Here is a 22,625-nt window from a genome sequence, read left to right as displayed (position 1 = left end):
ACAAACTGTTAGAGAAAACTTTGCTCAAATGGTCTACTCATGATTCTTCGGTTATACTTGAAGAGTTTACTGGCACAACGTCTTGTGATGCCATTAATTATTTACCAGAATGCCCTAGAGTTTGGTTGTTTAGCACTGAAAATCAGATTCACCCAGAAGGAATTGTATTCTGATTTTTGACTGAGCCAACTTTGTTTCCTATACTCTTTCCGCGGGATTCCCACTTTCTCGCATAATAGGGACATTGCTAGAAGTTTACTCACTTGCCTAATTGTTCTTCTTAGTTCCTTTTTTTGCTGTTCAGCCTTTTGATGTTAATCCTCAATGTCCCCTGGCCGCTCACATAATGGTAAGTCTTGCAGAAGGGGAATCTGCTAGCAGATAAGGGGAAAAGTACGACCAAGCTGCTATGGTCATATTAGGACGTGTGGCTGGCCTCTATTTCTTTTGCTTTATCGACCAGTCTGGGAAGTGAGTTGTTAGTCCATCTCAGTCGCTTCAAATTGATGTTGTGGCAGGAGCCAATGTGTGGCGGTGCGGGCTTATGACGAGGAGGACATAAGCTCAGCTCCAAATGCTTAATCATGTGATCACTACTTGTAGTAAATTTAACTGTGAATTTCTTCACGTATTTTAAGAATGGGAGTGAGAAAATGGTATAGTCGAATTACAAAACAGATATCAGACTCATAATTAATGTGAATTAATTGATTTAACAGGAATGCAGGTGCAGATACTGGTAGCCCCAGCATTTTACCAAAGGCTACGTAAGACTACTGAAAACAATGTTTCTCTACACTTTCGATGGAAGGAGTCAAATTTCCTTCCGTTCTACCACCCCACTTTTGATGTTTAACCTCGTTTTTCCCCGCCAAGTGTCAATATCTTCTCAAACTCGCACCTACTTATTGTGGTCAATCGTTCCATGATTTGTCCTAGATATGCTCATCATCTAGGTTTGGATCATTATCTCATCAATTATCTATCATCACCTCTTACCTACTTCCCACGCTCTCAACTGAAATGCTTTACCTGCCTATGTTCTGAATATGACCGACTCGCATGGTCTTTTCACATGCACCTACTTGCCCTCTCTCAAAAACCTCTTGTGGCCCAATTCCAACTTTCCTGCTTTGGATTTGCATGATCGGGGAGTTTAATAAACCAGAGGCAAATTATGCCTAAATTAAAGGCGCAGTACGGAAGTTGGTTTAACAGTTCAGGTGGCTGGCAAGTGAAAAATGTAAGATGCTTACAGGTGATAGGTGAGACAGAAAATATAATAGATAAGGAAAGCAAGCAGTCATTACATATATTTACACTAACTGGAATGATAATGGTCAAGAGTTTCTGGGTTCCAAGACTGCAGATATCAGTTTTTGGGGCACCACTTGAGGGCAGCCTCTTGTCAGACTATTGTTGACAAGTTCTTGGCTAACAGTGAGTCATAAATATAGTTTACATAAACATTGCACCATTGGGTGTAGAGTTTCGATTATTAACACCAGGAGGGTGAAACTTCTGTGAGCTATATTTATGACACTATTCTTCTGTCAGACTACATACTTACTCTAATGTTTTGGTCCCATACCCTTGCGGGCCTCTGTGTAGTACATGGGAGTCAGATCTATAGGAATGTTATTATAATGTAGTGTGCTGAATATGTGGTGCAATAAAAATCTACACTGCACATGGTTTTGAAAGAGTGAGGACATGAACACTGGCACAGTGTGGTCAATAGGGTGTCGAGTTGCAAAATTGTTTTTACCTTAATACCGGGCGGGGGAGGACGGTCCATAAATACCCTAAAATTCCTGGAGTCAATGGACCTACACTGAGCTTCGCTATTATGGAGTGGCAACCAATCAATAGTCTGTGGGAGGAGATGGGCTGTGTGTGCTAGACGAGAGAAATGCTTATGTGTAGTAAAGCTGATAATCTTGTTAAGAAGCATGAATGTATTATGAGTGCCCATAGGCAGGCTGCAGCAGTAACCTAACATGGTTATAGTGGTCTGATTATAAGGTTTTAGTTTGTATGGAATAGATGGTAGGTCAAGATTTTTCTGATGCTGCAAAGGAGTGTAGCACATGTTGTGCCACAGAGCACTCAGTTTCTAGCAGACTGGCGATGGAAGGGATACCTAGAGGAAAAGGCCAGTGTGGAGAGTAGGGAAATGTGCTAGAGGAGACTGAATGCAAAGGATTAGTTTTAGTATTGAGAAACTGAGCAAGGATAGCCATATAGCCATCCAGTACCTAACAATGGAAAGGCAGTTCAAGATTTGAATACGGAACCAATTAATGAGAGGAGAAAGGCTAGAGTCATCAGAAGAAGTAGACACCAAAGAAAGAGCGTTCTGCCCTGGAAGAGGTGTAAATGAAAAGTAGTTAGTGGAGGGCCAAGATTTTAGACTTCTCAGAATACCGCCAGGGGACTGATGGATGGAGGCGATCCAAACAGCACAAGTCTCATGAATATAAGAAGATCCACAAAGGGCTATGCTAAAATGACAGTGTTAAGAATGATGCAGTAGGCAACAGCGTCAAATTTATCCAAGAGGTCTAGGTGGTTGAATATAACAAAATCCAAATATAACTGGATATACTGCAAAGGTATGGTCAAAGAGACTGAGATCTAGCTTGAGTTAAAAGCAAGTAAGCAGCACTAGAAAGGATATTTTATGTTACAGCATAATGTAGAGCACAGTTGCAAGCACAAAAAAGGGAAAGGGGAGAAATGCGGAAACCCCCAGTTTAGTCCCTTATATCAGTCCCAACACTGGGTGCTCATTCTCCCAGTACCCATGTGCCATAGGAACAACTGCAAGAACAATCCTTGAATCCAGCTGGTGAAGAGTTTATCTCAGAACACAATCAAATAACAAGAAGTCCAATGTGCTAATTAAAACGCTTTTGCTTTCTGTTTGATTAGAAAATCATGACAGCGAAGGTGTTTTGTTTCTTTTCACTAATTATCTTCTTTAGGGGAAGGAAACGTGCATATTTTTCACTGGTGTTTTAGTATGACCAACATCACATGAAAAGTGCTGCACAGGCTGCTGAATCACTGCGATTACATGCATGAATTGAAATGGATATTAAATTTAAAAAAAAAAAAAAACACACCACACAAAACTAGCAGTTCTAACTGTCGTAAAAAACATGCACATTCTGAAGACGTTCTGTCGTGAAAAGGAACAAAACATGCTGCCCATCATGTTTTTCTAATTAAGGATAAGGAAAGACTTATTAAATTGCAATCTGGACTTTTAATTTGATTATGCTCTTCCCCTACTAGATTAGAGGATAAATTATGTTGTCAGCAGACAGATGATAGACAGCCTTCAAAATAATATCAAATTTCTAAAGAAATTAAAAACAAAAAGGCAGAAGAGGGACAGGTGTGAAGTCCAAGAGGGATTAGAGTTCAGTTTTTTTTTTTTTTTGAGTGGTTAATGACAGCAAACCTGAAAGAGTGGGCAGATCCCAGAAGTAAGTAACAGGCTGAATAGAGACAATCACCCATGCGGGAAGGGCTGAAGGTCTGAACATTTGTGGCAGAGGATAGAAGAGGAAAAAGTCCTAAGGGCCTGCTGATTTGAATAAAGGAATTAAGTAACTCAGGGAGTGGTGGTGAGAAAGATTAAAGTAGCAGAATAACAGGGAGAGATGAGAGATCCATGAGCCAAACAGAAAGAGCTGAGTATATGTTGGTGTGTGGTTTTGTGGATTCTCATTATGAATACAGTCAGAGTGGATTACCAAGGGATGGTATTTTTATATAGAATGGCTGGCTATAAGGATTTACCACGGAACCGTGTGAGATGAATGTACATTAGCAATAACAGTCACCTGAGAGGGTTTTCAACAATAATTTTATGAAAAGATGGCCAAACTCGCTGTTAAAGTGGAATACGACTGTGTGCAAGTGGTTTGACTTATGTCAACTGGAACTGAGGTGTACCTGCATCAGTGATAGCAGTAAAAACGCTGACCAGCGAGAGTCGAAATTGAGCATACCAAACCAGTATGCCGATGGAAAAGTCAGATTGTTTGATAATTGCCTGTATAGTCTTTTACTGGACAACGGAAGGACACAAGGAAGCCGATCGGAATAGAGTAACTCGAAAGTGCAGCAAATATGGGATGAAAGAGGCAGGAAAAAAAAAAATAACTGAAGTCAAGGGAAGAATGATTCTTACACAGGTATGTTCTACAATAGTTGGAAGAAGGTGCAAAATGAGTCAACTAAGGGACGTGGAGGAAGTACTGTACAGTTCACAAGCCTATGGGGCACCACGGTCTACCTCCCCTGCTCCCCTCACAATCCATATATTCTAGTCTGTCTCCTCACGAGAGTCATTTCTCCCCTTCCTTTGTTTCAACCCTCATTCTGTAGGCGGGTTGGGACGCTCAAGCGTTTTCCTTCTTGAAGTGTCTACTTTATGAGGTCTCTCCTTTTTGACCCTTTTTCTATGCTCACTACGATGCTCCTTTGCCATTCACACTCTTCGTCTTATCCATGACACAGTCGCGCAAAACGCGTGCTGGCATTTACACAGAGGCACATCAAGGGCAAATGACGCTTAGTGTGTGAAAAGGTAAGATTCTGAACACTGACGCAAGGTACTTGCTACCTATATCGTATAGCTTTGGATAAATTGTGCTCCAAAGTCTCGTGCTTAAAGCCATGGAACCTGCAAGATTTGGATGCCGAATTATGGTTGGCCCAAGGCCCTTCAGAATGCCTCAGTGGGATATAAAGAATGCAAAATATTAGATACTGCTGTTTAACACTAGCTTCAAAATTTGAATAGTTATAAAGCTGCCTAAACTGAAGATAGGAATCCTGAAAATGGTCTCTAAGTTTGTAAAGTAATACTTCAAATAGACCCCCATTCTAGACGAGGCATGTAGTACGTTTCTTATTGTCCTTTGGCAATTGGGGTTCGTTACGCCCAGTTGATCATGTAAACGAAAATCTACTTTAGCACCAATCAATGGGGGGCAACAAGTCAGTATGACACTAGTTGGGGCACTGCTAGCTAATTCAGCACAACTGTCAACGTTGAGGCTAGACTAGTAAAACAACCGTGACAGCTCTAGCAGTTTAGCAAACTCGAAAGGTTCCGCCAAAGAAGCTCCTCAACTGTACTGGCAGTAGCACGTGCTGAAAAACAAATGAGACGGCAGCTTGAACCAGTTTTACAAAATGTTATCTGTGAATTTTAGCTAGTGCCCTACGGTTGTTCGGACTACACCTAAACACACTGGCAGTACTGTGGAGTTGTACACCAGCAGGTGTAAATGGAAAACCACACACTTTTGGCCACTGTGGAGAACAAAAGAGGGTCAAGTGGGAAGCGTGGCATAACAACGGGGAAGTTGTGGTCAAAGCTGAACTGCGACAACTCTAGAAACTGTGGTACTACAGCTCGGGTTCTCCGACGGGACTACATGCATCACTGACCACTCTACAACACAAAACCCATTTTGTGCATAACAATCTAGCTCTAGTTTGCCTTCGGCTTCACAGTACCAGGCTATTAATATAACATACAGATCACCAACACAAAATACGTGTTGGTAAAACGATTAAGAACACCGATGTACACTGGAGAAGAGTTTGAAAATGGTATTCAGTGGTAGCGGTAAACCAGATTATTAACTACATACGTGAAACCAGTTTACGATACACTGTACGCGCAACACTAGAAACAGATTAACACGTCGACAGAAACATGAGAATTTCTGTTCAGTGCCTGAGGAAATGGCTTGCATATTTGACAACTGCACTGCTACAACAAAAAGTATCACTACAATAGTGTGCATAGTGACATCGGTGACTCCAAAAGCCGACTGCCAATTCAGCGAACATAGGAAACCCATACCGTTGAAGTCCAGCACGTAACATGCCTGAGAGTGTATTGGAAAACGGTAGCATGCTGCTTTGCATTATCTAAATAAGATAAAAACCAACTGGCACTGTTGAGTTTGGGCCTGACATAGCAAGAGAAATTTAACAGCACCACGACATGATCATATCTTAAAGCTAAGAGGAAACCAAAACATAACACCTGTTCATTTAGGGCATCAATATTTCTCACCAGTCTACAACCCATCCCTTGTTCACCCTTGTAAAATAGTGGACTGCAATACCCCACTGCCGCATCTCAACACATAATACACCCCAGAGGGAAGAATGCGCTCTATACTGAGGATAAGTCCGCTCTCTGGCGGCAGCTCTCACCTGTGCCCGGTGGTCTCTCAGCTAGTATAGGGGATATTCTCGACGTCGCCTCCTCCGCTGCAGATCGCGCCTCCGCTCTGCGTCGACTCCGCTACCTAGTCGTTGCCCTCTCCCGTCTCCCAAGCGCCCGACAGGAAACAGACGTTGTCTGGCAGCTAGCAATAACGGTGCGTCACTTCCGGCAGTTGCGGAGCAGAGCAGCTCGAGCGGCTACTGCCGCCTCTGGAAATTTCTCGAAAGCGCACGACAAACGGGTCCTACCCGCCCAACCGGTATATTAGTACCTGATCCAGTCCCCGCGACGCCTGCTTTCAATTTCGTATTTGTATTTTTTATATGTATGTCCACTGTAACCGATCCTGATTTTTAATATTAAACACGTGTTTGCCATTTTTCGGGCCACCGTTTTCAAAAAGTGAAACTGCAATACGTGTACTAAAATATGTATATATTTTTAAATGTACACACCCGGCAAATCACTGCAATCTCTTTTCATTGACTCACCTTTCCGAACATGTAACATGATTTAAATATATTTAAATAAGATCACAGTTTTCAAACCTGCCTCAGCGTCCTATTATGGTTTATTCGTTATTGACTTTAGTGGGAGTTACTTTTTAAACATCAGACTACATTCTTAATTGTTCTACACTTTAATTAACACGTGTTTGTATACCGACAAGATGCACCAGAGCAAGTACGAGTGCGGTAAACACAATGATTCAATAAACGTATTACAACATTTACTATTCTAGTACAACATTTCCCTTTTTTTCCTTTTTTTTTTCACAATGCGCAAAGACCAAACCTTAAAACCATACACAGTCTGAATTTACTCGGCGCCTTTCTTTGGCAATGTCTCTGTTTCTTTGTAACCGTGGAATCAGCCGTTTCCTGCTCCATTACATGTACAGGTGTTACCGCACAGTCAATATCTAAATGAGAGTCATCCTGAGAAGAGGAAGACCCCTCAAGGAAAGAAGATATTTCTTGTGGATCCTGCAACCGGATGGACCAATCACAGTAATCTCTTGTTGTCTTTGACAAATTCCTCCAGGAAGAAGCCTGTGTGTCAGAGAGACGCACAAGACTTCTTTTATTCCACCATCCACTATCGCCTAGAAGTGCAAAACCTTTGTTTACTCTTGTAACCTGTGCCAGAGAAGAAAACTTCAACAATCCTTTCTGCACTCTCTTAGGGCTTCTTTTTAGCACCCAGTCACTATTATGCAACTCTGCATTTTTTAAACCCTTCTCTTCGTCAAGTTTCTCTTTCATAGTGATCTGCTTACTTAGTACTAGAGAAGGCACCAATATCTCCTTCACTCTTCCATCCCTACATGTGTCTTTGTTGCTCAGCCACTCAGGAAATAGGCTTGTATGTACCTCTCTCCTTCTCAATAAGGTAAAATGAAACACCCTGTGGTACTATTTGGTCCAATGTTATAATTCCATATCTTCATTTCCACAAACCTTTGAACGTCATGTCCTGAAGAAATTGCTGTTTGAATACTTTCCTTGAGTGTGCTGTTCGCTCTCTCTACAAGACCATTAGAGTTTGTGGAGTACAATGCAACTTTAAGATGTTTCACATCATTCTTTTTTTTAGAAAGGTGCACATCCTGTTTGATAAAAAATGTGTCCCATTGTCTGTAACAATTGCTCGTGGTGACCCTTCAAATGTAAATACACATTCTAAAAACTTGATTACATTCTCAGTGCTGGGGGCATCACAAAACATGTGACCTAACCACTTTGAATGATAGTCTATTAATAGAATCAAACAGTTGATTCTATTTGGTAAGATCTCATACGGTCCCGAAAAGTTCATTCTTATCTTGCCCTACTGCTTTTCTGGGAATGGAACAGGATGGAGAGGACTGTTCATCGTCTTCCAACTCTTGTCAGACATGATACATTCAGCACAAACATCAGTTAGGCATTTAAACTGTAATTTCAATGACGGCCACCAGTAATATTGTTTAAGAAGTTTGCACATCTTAGTGATACCCAAGTGCCCCTGGTATGCTGCCAATATGATATCTTTTCTTAAGCTTCCTTATGGAATAAACAAATCATGATGCATAATCATATCATTAACTATTGACAATTCTAAGGCCACTTGATAGAACATTTTGAAATCACCAGGCAACTTTCTTTTCTCTGGCCACCCTTTTGTTATATATTCCTTGACCTGTTTCAGAGTATGATCCTCAAAATAAGCTTCCATCCTTGCTTGCTCAATAATAGAGCACATTCCTCCACCGCATCAACTGATGCCACTACACACTCGGTGTCCTCCGAATCACTAACATCGTGTTCATCATTTATTGGCATATGTGACAGGCAGTCAGCTCTAAAGTTTTTATCCCCAGGTAAGTGTTTTTGATGTTAAAATTATACTCTTGTAGTTTGGATAACAAACGTATCAACCTTGCTGATGCCTTTCCCAAACCACTACCTTTCAGTATGTGCATTAGAGGTTTATGATCAGCGAAAACCTCAAACTCTGGCCCCCAAATATAGGTTCTGAATTTGTTGATTGCCCAAACGCAAGTGAGGGCTCCGTGTTCTATAGTGTGTTTCTGCTGTTTTTAGCATCCTGGAACCAAAAACTATTCAATGCTCCTTACCTGACACACATTGTCTTAAAACTGCTCATAAGCCAGTAAGACTCACATACACAATAATAAAACACTTGCAGTCATCTTGAAAAGGGTACAATGCAGGAGTTTCTACAATCATGTCTTTGATTTTATCAAAGACTTAAGACAACTCATTTGTCCATATGAACTTGGCACTTTTTCTCAGTAAGGCTCGTAGTGGTTCCACAGTTTGTGCATAGCTGTGTACAAATCAAGCCTAATATTCGGCTAAGCGTAAAAATGACTGAAGGGCATCCCTGTCTTTTGGAGGATCTGCTTTGTGAAGAGCCTTGATCAAGGATTACTTCAGTTTAATGCCCTCCGGTGCGATCATGTGTCCTAAATACTCAAAATGTTTTGTTCCAAATTTGCATTTGTGTCTCTCCTTATTGCCATGCCTGCACCAGCTAAAACTGATAGTACATTGTATAAGGTTGAATTATGTGTTTCCCAATCTTTGGCAAAAACAAGAATATCATCTTGATAGGTTTGAACCCCTGGAATGGCCCCCAACAAGTTATCCATGAGTTTCTGGAATACGCTAGCTGCTGATGCTAGACCAAATGGTGATGTGAGGTACTTAAATACTCCAAATGGAGTAATAAATGTGGTAAGTTCTTGCAATTCGGCTCTAAGTGGTATTTGGTGGTAAGCCGAACACAAGTCTATGATGGATAAAAGTTTTACCCTCCCAATTTGACTAATAATTCATATATCTAAGGAAAAGGGTGACAAACAATCAAAATACTTTTATTTAATGAATGCAAATCTGCACAAAGTCTAACTTCCCCATTCTTTTTTATTCCTACAACAATGGGAGAAACCCATTCTGAGAAGCCACAGGGTGCTATGACACCTTCTGCACATACGTTTTTGAGTGTGAATTTTAGTTCATCTCTAGCACTCAATGGTAAAGGACACAACTTATAAATAACTGGTTTAGTCTCTGCTTTAAGGTGAATCTTGTGCCAAAAACCCTTGACTATACCAGGTTTGTCTGAAAAACATGCAAAAAAATTGTTTTAACACATTTTCAACCTGTGATATTTGTGATCCTTCAAGTACTCTACGTAAGGATTGCCCTCATGATTGATTTCTGAGTGATTTGAAGGAGTGTCACCCAAGACTATTGGATTAGGAGGTCCTGGAATCAAATATAGACCCATTCTGGCTAAATCTTGCCAACCTATAATATTTCGACCTTTTATAGCTACATACACATTTGTTACAATGTTTCTTGTTAAACAATCTAAATTGGATTCAAAGTATCTGTAGGAAGGTAACCTCTTTCTAGCCTTGTTACCCCCACTTTTAGCCTGTTTGTGAGTATATGTCAGGGTGTTTTCGCTGTCTCACTGGGATCCTCCTAGCCAGGGCCCAGTGCTTATAGTGAAAACCCTATGTTGTCAGTGTGTTTGTTATGTGTCACTGGGATCCTGCTAGCCAGGACCCCAGTGCTCATAAGTTTGTGGCCTATATGTCTTCCCTGTGTGGTGCCTAACTGTACTACTGAGGCTCTGCTGACCAGAACCTCAGTGTTTATGCTCTCTCTGCTTTCTAAATTTGTCACTGCAGGCTAGTGACTAAATTTACCAATTTCATTGGCACACTGGTACACCCATATAATTCCCTTGTATATGTTACTTAGGTACCCAGGGTATTGGAGATCCCTATGGGCTGAAGCATTTCTTTTGCCACCCATAGGGAGCTCAGACAATTCTTACACAGGCCTGCCACTGCAGCCTGAGTGAAATAACATCCACGTTATTTCACAGCCATTTTTCACTGCACATAAGTAACTTATAAGTCACCTATATGTCTAATCTTCACTTGGTGAAGGTTGGGTGTCAAGTTACTTAGTGTGTGGGCACCCTGGCACTAGCCAAGGTGCCCCCACATCGTTCAGGGCAAATTCCCCGGACTTTGTGAGTGCGGGGACACCATTACACGTGTGCACTCTACATAGGTCACTACCTATGTATAGCGTCACAATGTTAACTCCGAACATGGCCATGTAACATGTCTAAGATCATGGAATTGTCACCCCAATACCATTCTGGTATTGGGGAGACAATTCCATGATCCCCCGGGTCTCTAGCACAGAACCCGGGCACTGCCAAACTGCCTTTCCGGGGTTTCCACCGCAGCTGCTGCCAACCCCTCAGACAGGTTTCTGCCCTCCTGGGGTCTGGGCAGCCCCAGCCCAGGAAGGCAGAACAAAGGATTTCCTACACCCTCTCCCTTTGGAAATAGGTGTGAAGGGCTGGGGAGGAGTAGCCTCCCACAGCCTCTGGAAATGCTTTGATGGGCACAGATGGTGCCCATCTCTGCATAAGCCAGTCTACACCGGTTCAGAGATCCCTCAGCCCTGCTCTGGCACGAAACTGGACAAAGGAAAGGGGAGTGACCACTCCCCTGACCAGTACCTCCCAGGGGAGGTGCCCAGAGCTCCTCCAGTGTGTCCCAGACCTCTGCCATCTTGGAAACAGAGGTGTTGGGGGCACACTGGACTGCTCTGAGTGGCCAGTGCCAGCAGGTGATGTCAGAGACCCCCTCTGATAGGCTCTTACTTTTCTTGGTAGCCAATCCTCCTTTCTTGGTAGCCAAACCTCCTTTTCTGGCTATTTAGGGTCTCTCCTCTGGGGTATTCTTCAGATAACGAATGCAAGAGCTCACCAGTGTTCCTCTGCACTTCCCTCTTTGACTTCTGCCAAGGATCGACCGCTGACTGCTCCAGGACGCCTGCAAAACCGCAACAAAGTAGCAAGACGACTACCAGCAACATTGTAGTGCCTCATCCTGCCGGCTTTCTCAACTGTTTCCTGGTGGTGCATCCTCTGGGGGTCATCTGCCTTCACCCTGCACTGGAAGCCAAAAAGAAATCTCCTGTGGGTCGACGGAATCTTCCCCCTGTTAACGCAGGCACCAAAAGACTGCATCACCGGTCCTGTGGGTCCCCTCTCATTCTGACGGTCGTGGTCCCTGGAACACAGGAACTCTATCCAAGTGACTCCCACAGCCCAGTGATCCTTCAGTCCAAGTTTGGTGGAGGTAAGTCCTTGCCTTCCCACGCTAAACTGCAAACCTGTGTACTGCGTGATTTGCAGCTGCTCCGGCTTCTGTGCACTCCTCCAAGGATTCCTTCGTGCACAGCCTAGCCTGGGTCCCCAGCACTCCGTCCTTCGGTGCTGAACCCTCTGAGTTGGACTCCGACATCGTGGGACCCTCCTTTGTGACTCTGAGCTAGCTCCGGTTCACACATCTTCTAAGTGCCTGCTCTGGTACTTCTGCGGGTGCTGCCTGATGGGTGGGGGCTCTCTGAGTTGCTGAGCGCCCCCTCTGTCTCCTCCTCCAAGGGGCGACATCCTGGTCCTTCCTGGTCCCCAGTAGCACCCAAAAACCTCTACCGCGACCCTTGCAGCTAGCAAGGCTTGCTTGCGGTATTTCTGCGTGGAAACACTTCTGCAACCTCCAGCACACCGTGGGACATCTGCCATCCAAAGGAGAAGTTCCTAGCCCTTTTTGTTGTTGCAGAATCCTTGGCTTCTTCCACCCAGAGGCAGCCTTCTTGCACCTTCATCTGGGGTTTCCTGGGCTCCTGCCCCCCTGGACACTATTGCGACTCTTGGACTTGGCCCCCTTGCCTCGCAGGTCCTCAGGTCCAGGAATCCGTCTTCATTGCTTTGCTGGTATTTGTGGTTCTTGCAGAATCCCCCTATCACGACTATTGTGTCCTATTAGGGTAGTAGGTGTACTTTACTCCTACTTTTCAGGGTCTTGGGGTGGGGTATCTTGGACACCCTGACTGTTTTCCTACAGTCCCAGCGACCCTCTACAAGCTCCCATAGGGCTGGGGTCCATTCGTGATTCGCATTCCACTTTTGGAGTATATGGTTTGTGTTGCGTCTAGACTATGTTTGCCTATTGCATCCTATTGTAATTCTACACTGTTTGCATTACTTTTCTTACTATTACTTACCTGTTTTGTGTTTGTGTAGATATAACTTGTGTATATTACTTACCTTCTTACTGAGGGTACTCACTGAGATACCTGTGGCATATTGTCATAAAAATAAAGTGCCTTTATTTTTAGTAACTCTGAGTATTGTGTTTTCTTATGATATGGTGCTATATGATATAAGTGGTATAGTAGGAGCTTTGCATGTCTCCTAGTTCAACCTATGCTTTGCCCTAGCTACCTTCTATCAGCCTAAGCTGCTAGAAACACCTCTATTCTACGAATAAGGGATAACTGGACCTGGCACAGGGTGTAAGTACCATAAGGTATCCACTATAAGCCAGGCAAGCCTCCTACTGTATCCTAGCATTTGTATGTCAAATTCACCAAAAGCCTTGGGGTTCACATCTGTTGGTTTTAGCTTAATTTCATCACCCCACTTTTCCAGGAAAATAACTTCAGATAAAATGGTGATTGATGACCCAGAGTCAGCCATAATAAGGATTTCAACATAACCAATTTTGGCAGTGCCCCAAGGACCTTTCACTTTGCAAGAATCACTTTCCAAGTTACATGCAATTGTTAATATAGTATTATGAAGTCGTTCTGTGCATGTTTCTATGGAATTTGACATTCCCGTACTGTTAATATGTGTGAGTTTCCTAACCAATTTGCATACTGCCTGAAAGTGACCTATTTTCTTTTTACATAACAAACATCTTTTTCCCATAGCAGGACATTCAGGGTTATTTGCCAAATGAGTTTTTGACCCACATTTACTTTTCTTTGATGGTTGTTTACATTCACTAGGCATACATCAGTAACATTTTCTTCAGTAACGTTTAAAGCATTAATTGAGTGCTCACTATGAATTGCTTTTGGTGAAATCATTGACAGCTCTATGCTCTTTCCTATGTCTATTGTTTCTGATAACGTAGGTGTACGAGGTTGGCCGATCGAAAACACCAGACTGCCTGTTATGGATGTTAGATATATTGCCTTTATTGCTCTTTATACAGTATCAATGGTGTTGTGGGCGGATGTCTTGTAGATAGGTATGGTGAGTGTCTTCTTTCTTCTAGTCGCTAATCTCGTCTTCTTCTTTCTTTCTTCCAGAGGCCTCGCGGGAAGCGTGTGGGGACAGAAGAAGAATAGATGTGGTAAGTGTTTGGTTTTTTCACTCCTCCTTTTTCCCTCTCTACTTCTCCTCTCCACTCTACTATCTTACTGCGTGGTTTTTCCTGCTATCCTTATCTTCCTCCGCTCTCTTATTCTTTCAGCCGGTTGGGTTTTCCTTTGGTCACTTAGTTTTTCCCTTTCTTATCCCTCTTTCCTGGTGCTGGCGTTTTTTTTTTTTTTTTTTTTTAAATTTCTTTTCCTCACTTGTATTATTTATATATTTGTTCTTTTTCCCTTGTCCTTTGCCTATTATACGCTTGGTGTATACGTCTCGCTAATGTCTTTTCCTTTCTTCCTCTTTGGTCTGTTCCTGTTCTTTCCTTTCTTTCTTCTTGCTGTTTAGGCTAAGCTCCTCTGGTTTACTGTCTTACATCGTTCTCGTCTTTGACTTTCCAATTCCTTACACCCCCCCCCCCCCTTCTCCCCGTGCTCTTACTGCTGTGCCCGTGATTTTCCCCTTTTCCGTCCCCCTCCCTCCTCCCTGTCCCGAACTCCCATACCTGGCTTGGCCACGCTTCTCCTAAAGCGTGGCGGGCTCACTCGTGAGCTCCCCGGGGCCAGCGGTCCTCGTCTCGGTATCGGGTCCGCAAGGATCTTGATTCCGGCTTCGGTCCGGGCATTGGATGGAGAGTCCTGGCGTCTTCCAGATCTTCCTCGTCCCTCATCCTCCGCTGCTCGTCCTCCGATTCTCCCGTCGGCTTTCTCAATCTTCTCCACCGGATCCCGACTCTCTCTCTTTGAATGGGTGAAACCACCCCTTTTACGGCCTCATGTCCGCGCGGCTTCGGCAGGGAGCCAATGGAAAGGGGTTCTCCCCGGGTTACTTCCGTGTTGTCTGGGGCAGAGACAGCACAAGACATATTGGTGTGCGGATCGGTCCGGTCTGATCCGTCACAGTAGGGTTCCAACAACTAAGAAGTCTTTCCTGTATTTTCTTTTTTTAGAAAAGCATGCAAAAACAATTTGATCTCTAATATATATGTCAGTATGTGCTTCAAATTCACATGTAGCTGCAAGGATTCTCAGTGCTGATATGCACTCTTCCACGCTTTCATCTGCAGATTGCTTCTTTTGAAGAAATTGTGCCTTTCAAACATCATACTTGGTTTTTCTGCATATTGTTCACCCATGCGCGCCATTGGTTCTTTATAGCAATTCCAATTCTCACCATCGCCAGCACTTCTTTGTGGTGGGGAAAAAGATGGTAAATTTTAAAAAACTTGTCATGCATCTAAACCCCATGCAGCCATATAGTATTGCCACTTTATACTCTGGCGTATGCTTAACAGCATCAATGGCTCCTAAATAATTTTCAAACATTTTTGCCCAGTCAAACCATTTGATACTGGGTTTGCCTGAATGGGGTAAAATGGAGGTGGTTGAGTAAGTTGTTGTGCTGTAGCCATAATATAGTTAATGCAGTAATATTATTCAGTATTCTGCTTGACCCAATGTGAATAAAGCACTAAACAAATAGCTAAAATCTTATTTGTGTTCAGAAGTTGGTGTGCCTGTCACCGTACATGTTGCTAGTTTGTTCCTGAAAAACTGTTAAGAATTGTGATATTGCTCATACTCAGATCTGTGATTCATAAAATAATGGGTGTGTCTATTGCCGCTAATGCATAATAGCGATAGGCAACTGGAACTTTGTATTTACTGGTAAACAATTGTGAAAAGTCTTAAATGCGTAGATTTGTATGCCCAAGCTGGCCGCCAAAGCGTGGTTGTACATGATTTCTAGAGTAAGTTAGGCACGATGACGATGCTACGCACTGTATTACGCATGTGTTGTCCCACGCTCAAGTCTGAAATCATGAGTGCACTTGAAGTAATACACGCTCTTCATGCCCAAAACTGGTGAATAGTTAATATTATATGCGTCAGCGCACAGCGGCGGTAGGGCGGTTACTCACGACCTGTGTAAAGCTGCGAGTTGTTGAAGAGAACCATCAGTGTTGGATCTGACGAATTGCAGGGATCTCAGCTCAAACTAAATTTACGAAGGGTTGGTGGATGTTGTCAACATGATGTAAGTTCTCCACTCGTTGCCAAGATAAAGTACACTCGGTGAAGCAGGTAAGCGTTTTTAAATGTTTATTTCTGAAGTTCATAACACCCACAACCAAGAACGTCTGATGCCTGTGAGGTCCTTCAGCAACTGCCTCAGTTACTGGAAGCCACCCTCAGGCACCATTCCATTCTAGAATACAAAACCACAATTGATCCGCAACAAGAGCACCCTCGTGTAACCCTGATGCATGAGAGCAATCACGAGAGCGCTCAACATACAACAATTCAAGAAACATATTATGACATTTACCATTCTACTATACTGTCTCCCACCTGAAATTGCCTTTGCTTTAATAGAAGTCAATGGGGGGAATACTTTCTCCTGATAAATTTTTCACAACTCCCTCTTCCTCCTTCTAAAATGTTGGCATGTATGCTCTGTTGATTATGTAACTAGTTTATTCTAACACCTCTGTATGATGTTAGGCTAGAAGGGGCAATCAATATTCTAGTAGTGGGCTAGTTTGCGGTGATAGGGTCATATGGCGTTTTAAAATGAGAAAATAGGATTTGTTAGAGCAATGATCCTACCGTGCCGACTTTGCGTTTCCATGAAAGCTATGCTGGAAAACTGTGTATAAACCCTTGAATTTGGTTGTGAGCCAGAGACATTTCCTGAGCTCCTAGGGATGCTGTATCATTTCTTACTGCTTTTGCTGCACATTTGAGACCTAGGGCTGATTTATTTGTTTGCAGTAACCGTACTCTGTTGCAATGGCAACAGAATATGCATACCGCTAAGGTAATGAACCGCCCACCTGATTTAAATGCGTGCAAATATTTGTTTAATCACTTCGGAGACTACTTTGTCTCCACTGTGATTAAAGCGCTCTGATGGCCCAACAAAATTAGGTCTGTTGGAGGTTGACTTCTATTTGCACCCTCATAATTTAGATAAGCGGGACCAGAGATCTGTTTTCACTGTCTGTCAGCGCCAGAAAACTCCCGGCCATAAGGAGCATTGAAAACTGCTAAATTCTCTCATCGCCATGGGAAGTAACTCCCAGGGTGTGGGGAGCATTTTATTTTCTGGGCCAGGATTTCCTTTTTGAAAATAAAAAAGAAACACGTTTGATGGTCAACTCGTCATGTTGATGGAGTCATGCACCAAACTTTAAACTCCATTGACAGGAACCGCTGTGATGGCAGTTCCTGCCAATGCTTTAGAAATGACCGCCGGCTTAGCCGTCATTTCTTGGTGGGTGGGATAGTCTCAATTTAGCGTACGTTAAATCCACCTCCAGGCAAACGGAAATTACTTTGTCCACCATCAGTTCTATTGGACCCTTAGTGTATTTCTGGTTTTTCCTATTAGTGTGTACTATTCATATAGGCAGCCTTCATGGCAATTGATTTCTGTCTAGTTTAAGGAAAATTGCTACTGCAGGTTTCTGTTTCACACTTTAAATTAGTGAGTCAGTCCTTTCTTATTTACTGTATTTTGAAATGCTGTTCAGATTCTTATCTCAGAGGACAAATCATCTGATAGATTTTCGAGGTTAACAGTGTCCCTGATCCACCCAATGTTTGGGTGTGCCATTGTCATGCAGATGTTCTAGGGTACAGAGTGTCCACAGCAGCATCGTAGTTGGCAGTGTGGGCATGCAGCTCCCTAGAGCATCTGCTGGGCAATGGCCCCTCCAATTGTGGGGATCAAGGGACGGAGTTAACCTCAAACTCTATCCATTTATGAGTCCCAGAGACAAGATTCCAACAGCATTTCAAAAATAGTAAATAAGAAAAACTGGCTTTAAAAGAGAAAGTGTAAGATCGAACTTTTTGAAAAACCATGAAGGTTTATTAGAAATTCATAGGTATAATACAGAAATTAGGAAAATGCAAATGCAGACGTGAGGAAAGTGGTGTATTACATGGTGTGCCTGTGAGACCTCACTGTAAAATACACTCACAATACAGACTTAGGTCCAGTTAGGCTTGTTTGTTAACCTTAACTCAACCCTGGTTAGCTGTGACTTTGAGTATTCAGACTCAAATAAAAGAACAAGTGTAAAGCATTTAGAAGCACCAAAACAACAAATAAGAAAGTCACACAACATGAAAGAAATCCAACACCAATTTATAAAAATAAATCTTATTTTTATGAATTTTAAACCCCAAAATGAACAAAATCCACCAGAGGGTTCCGTAGATATAGATTTTTAAATAAAATGTCAATCCCTGAATTTTCATTAAAAAACAAACAAGCATTGATAACTACCATTGTTAGCAGAACCCTTGGAAACTTTGGAAACTTTTAAAGGCTTTTGTTCGGGTCCTTCAGCCCTCTTTGGGTGACCAACTCCAGCAGAGAGGAAGTCAAGGGGGCCAGTAAAAATTTCTAAGACAGTTACGTCATGACCAAAGTAGTCTCCAGTCCAGTTCCAGGCTCTATGGGTGAACCACCATAGACTTCAATGGAGCAGTTCAGATGTAAGGGATATAGGATTTTGCCAATGCTCGCAGATGTTTAGTATGCTGTGGAATCAACAGGGGCTTCCTGGGGCCACTCTTCGGTCCACGGTCCTGGTGGGGTGACTCTGCCACAGGGGTCGATATATCTCTCTCTCAGTGCATAGAGCCTGTGCAGACAATGCTCGCAGATGCTGAGGATGCTGTGGAATCGACAGGGGCTTCCTGGGGCCACTCTTTGGCCCATGGTCCTTGTGGGGTGATTCTGGCCACAGGGGTCGATATATCTCTGTGTGTAGAGCCTTGTGGTCCATCCTAGAGGTGTGGCTACCTCATGGCTACATGTCCACGGGAAAATACAGTTTGGCGACTGGTCTATCTCTTTTCCCAGCGCCAACCCGTCTATCTGAAAAAAAGAGTAGCTCCTCTCATGTGTGTCCACTATTTGCCTTTCAGAGGCAGCCTCCTATTTGAAGCCTGCTTTTTGGGCTCACACCCTGTGTGTCTGCTTGCCAGAGAGGGGTAACACCTCTTCCAGTGGCAGGCACCTCCTATGAGCAGTTCACCATTCTCTACAAAAGGGCAGAAGGCTGGTGGCCAGCATCAGTGAGTGGCCACTGGAAAATGTTGGCAACAGAGTGACAACTTCCTAAAGGTGCCTTATACCTAAAAGTTACAATTTGGCATTTTCAGGTTTATTGCAACAATTATTTCATATCTTGAAGTATCATTGTGACCGGGTGTGTCAGGGATGACACGCGGACAATGAATAGGTTTTCAGACTTCTTTTATTGTTTTCTTGTTTATATGAAGTAGTGGACATGCGATATAGCCTCTATTGGTTCAGTTTCCTCTGTCGACGGCTCGTCTTCAATGTTATTTTCCATCTCTCTCCTTCTTACAGGACTCCAGGAGGCGCATGTGAAGAAGGACAAGACAAGGTATCGGTAAGTTGCTTTTCTTGTCTCTATATGTCTTTCCCTTTCCCTGTCTCACCCTTTTCCCCCTCTTATATCTCAACCTTCGGAGTATTTTCAGGCGCTTCTTTCTTCTGTTTTCTGTTCTCTCTCTCTCTGTTCCTTTTCCTCTCTTTGGAGGACCTATCTGTCTGTATCTCTCACTCTTCAAACCTTCCAGTCTGGTTTTGTGTTTCTCCCTTTGTCTTTTGTAGCTTATACTGCTTCTCTAGTCTTTTGGGTCTGTTCTTGTCTTTTCACTCTCGTCTATCCCAGCCGTCTTTCTTTCTTTCTGCAGTTTTCTTATTTTCTTCTCCTTAACTGTGGAGTGCTCGGCTTACTGTCCCTTTCCTATATTTCCTCTCTTCCTAGGTTCGTAATTGGTTCTTCTCCCCTCCCCCCTTGTTCTTTCTTGTTTTGCCCTCTGAGTCCCACCGTTTCCCTCCTCGTTCCTTCCCCCCTTCCGCCACCCGTATTCCCCCCCTTGTCTTTATGGGTGACGAACCTGGCTTGGCCACACTTCTCCAGAAGCGTGGCTGGACAAATCGCAAAACACCTCCTGGTCCACTGTGGAGTCAGGGCCCTCCACGTAGGTATGGTTTGCTGGTTCCCGGCATTCGAGGGAATCCTCCTTCACCTCCGGCTCCAGGGGCAGCGTTTCTTCCTCTGTCTCGGTTCCTCCTATGTTGTTCATGTCGTCGACTCTGTCCGATAGCTCCTCTTCTCTCTCGACCCTCCTGGCGTCGCGGGTTGTTCTTTTCTGCCATTCCCGCCCTGGACGTGCTCCGGGATTGGCTAGTGCCCATTCCTGTTCCGGGGTGGAGGCAGCAAAGACAGCACCAGTTGCCTCCCCGGACGGCCGTAACGGCAGTGGCCCGTCACAGACACTCCCCCTAGCGAGCGGCTGATAGAGGCGCTCTGGACCCGGGTGTCTAGATAGGTAATCCGCATTGGTCATGTGTGCTCCCGGGTAATGACGAATCTGGAAGGAAAAAGGCTGGAGTGAGAGAAACCATTGGAGCACCCGAGCATTAGTATCTTTATGTTGGGCAAGCCAAGTGAGGGGAGCATGATCTGTTATCAGGGTGAAAGTTCTACCAGTCAGATAATAACGTAGGGATTCCACTGCCCACTTAATCTCCAGACATTCCTTTTCCAAGGTGGGGTAGTGTTGTTCCCGGGGAAGTAGCTTGCGGCTGATATAGACGACGGGGTGTAATGCCCCATCTTCTTTTTCCTGGGATAATACCGCCCCTATGCCCACATCTGAGGTGTCTGTTTGTACTACAAAGGGTTTGGTAAAGTCAGGACAACAGAGTACCGGTTCAGAAGACAGGCATTGCTTTAACATCTCAAAACTCTTCCGTTCAATAGCAGAGAGGGTAGGTAACTTGTTGGGGTATGTGTTCTTTAGTAAGTCCGTAAGGGGCCCTGCTAAGGTTGAAAACCGGGGAATAAATCTATGGTAATAACCTATCAAACCTAAGAAAGCTTGGATATCCTTTTTCTTGTGGGGAATAGGTATTTGGGTAATGGCTTCGATTTTTTCTACCTGGGGTTTTACTTGCCCTCCCCCTAAGATATAGCCTAAATACTTAATTACGGTGTGTCCCAATTTACACTTCTCTGGGTTAGCCGTGAGATTGGCTTCCCTCAAGGCCTGTATTATGTGGCCTAGGTGTTCTAGATGATCCTTCCACGTGGCACTATAGACCACTATATCGTCCAGGTATGCAGCTGCATACTGGTGATATGGTCGAAGAATGTTGTCAATGAGACGTTGGAAGGTGGCTGGGGCCCCATGTAGTCCAAACGGAAGGACCATGAACTGATAAAGGCCAGAGGGAGCAGCAAATGCGGTCTTTTCCTTATCTTCCTGGTGTAAAGGAATCTGCCAATATCCTTTTGTTAAGTCCAGGGTGGACAAATATCTAGTTTGGCCTAACCGGTCTAGGAGTTCATCTATTCGTGGCATCGGGTAGAAGTCAAAATATGATAATGCGTTCACGTGTCTGAAGTCTACACAGATCTGGTGCTACCATCTGGTTTTGGAACTAGTACCACCGGGGAACACCAAGGCTGGTGGAGGGCTCAATTATCCCTTCCTTTAACATAGCGTCTACTTCCTGTTCTATTATCTGTTTCTTGGCCTCCGGGATGCGGTATGGTCGTTGCCTGGATATGGTATTAGACTTAGTGCGTATGGAATGTTGGATTAAGGAAGTCCGTCTCAGCAGTTTCGAGAATACGTCAAGATTGTTCCTGACGAGACATTTGAGCTGATTATAGTGGGCTTCCGGTAGGTCAGTGTTTAGCTGGGGAATTGGTTGGTCTAATAGAGAACCAGCAGGTAGGGGGTGGATAGGAATGTCCCCTTCCAGTTCTTATGTTATATACAGATTGAGGCGGTCTTCCGTCGGCTCATAATATTTTTTAAGGAGATTTATATGATAGATCTGATTGCGCCCCGTATCAGGTGGTATTTCAAGTTTGTATGTGGTTGCATTGATTTGTTCCAACACCTCATAGGGTCCTTGCCATTGGGCAAGCAACTTATTATCACAGGTAGGTAATAAAACTAGCACTTTATCTCCCACTTTCAGACTACGGAGGGTGCTTTTAGAGTCGTGGTGCTTCTTCTGCTTCTTTTGGGCCTCCCTTAATGCGGTATGGGTTTCTTCCCAAACCGTGTGTAGGTTTTATTTTTAATTCTTTGGTGTATGTAAGAATATCTTTAACCTCATCCTCCGCCTCCTCCCACTGTTCTGCCAACATTTCCAAAAGGGTGCGGGGTTGTCGCCCAAAAAGTAATTCAAAAGGACTATGTCCGGTGGACGATTGGACATGGGTGCGTATGGCGTAGAGGACCAATGGTAACTTCTTCTCCCAGTCTTTGCCTGCTTCTGAAATGACTTTTCGGAGGAGGTTTTTGATGGTTTTGTTATACCTTTCTACTAGCCCATCAGTTTGATAAACCGAGGTCCGTATCTGTTTGACCCCCAGTGTCTGACATATTTCAGCCATGAGTCGAGACATAAACGGGGTTCCCAGGTCTGTAAGAATTTCTCTAGGGAAACCTACCCGTGAAAAAAATGTGATCATGGCTTGTGAAATGGTTTTGCTATGCATTCTAGAGAGAGGTATAGCCTCGGG

The 22,625-nt window shown here is 43.7% G+C and overlaps 1 protein-coding gene across 2 annotated transcripts in view; it reads right to left on the bottom strand.

Annotated features, from left to right (window-relative positions):
• The window catches only part of DNAJB6 (DnaJ heat shock protein family (Hsp40) member B6), a 424,156-nt gene extending 417,733 nt beyond the window's left edge, over nt 1–6,423 (bottom strand). The window contains exon 1 of one of the 2 annotated variants that reach the window (XM_069211158.1): nt 6,253–6,423. The gene's annotated coding sequence lies outside the window, so the exon portion shown is untranslated. The remainder of the gene's footprint in view (nt 1–6,252) is intronic. The other variant, XM_069211156.1, reaches the window with a different exon arrangement.
• Between the last annotated feature and the right edge of the window lie 16,202 nt (nt 6,424–22,625).

The sequence above is a fragment of the Pleurodeles waltl genome, chromosome 10 (genome assembly GCF_031143425.1).
Source record: "Pleurodeles waltl isolate 20211129_DDA chromosome 10, aPleWal1.hap1.20221129, whole genome shotgun sequence".
In the NCBI taxonomy this organism is placed as follows: Eukaryota; Metazoa; Chordata; class Amphibia; order Caudata; family Salamandridae; genus Pleurodeles; species Pleurodeles waltl.
This window is presented reverse-complemented; position numbering and strand designations above follow the sequence as displayed.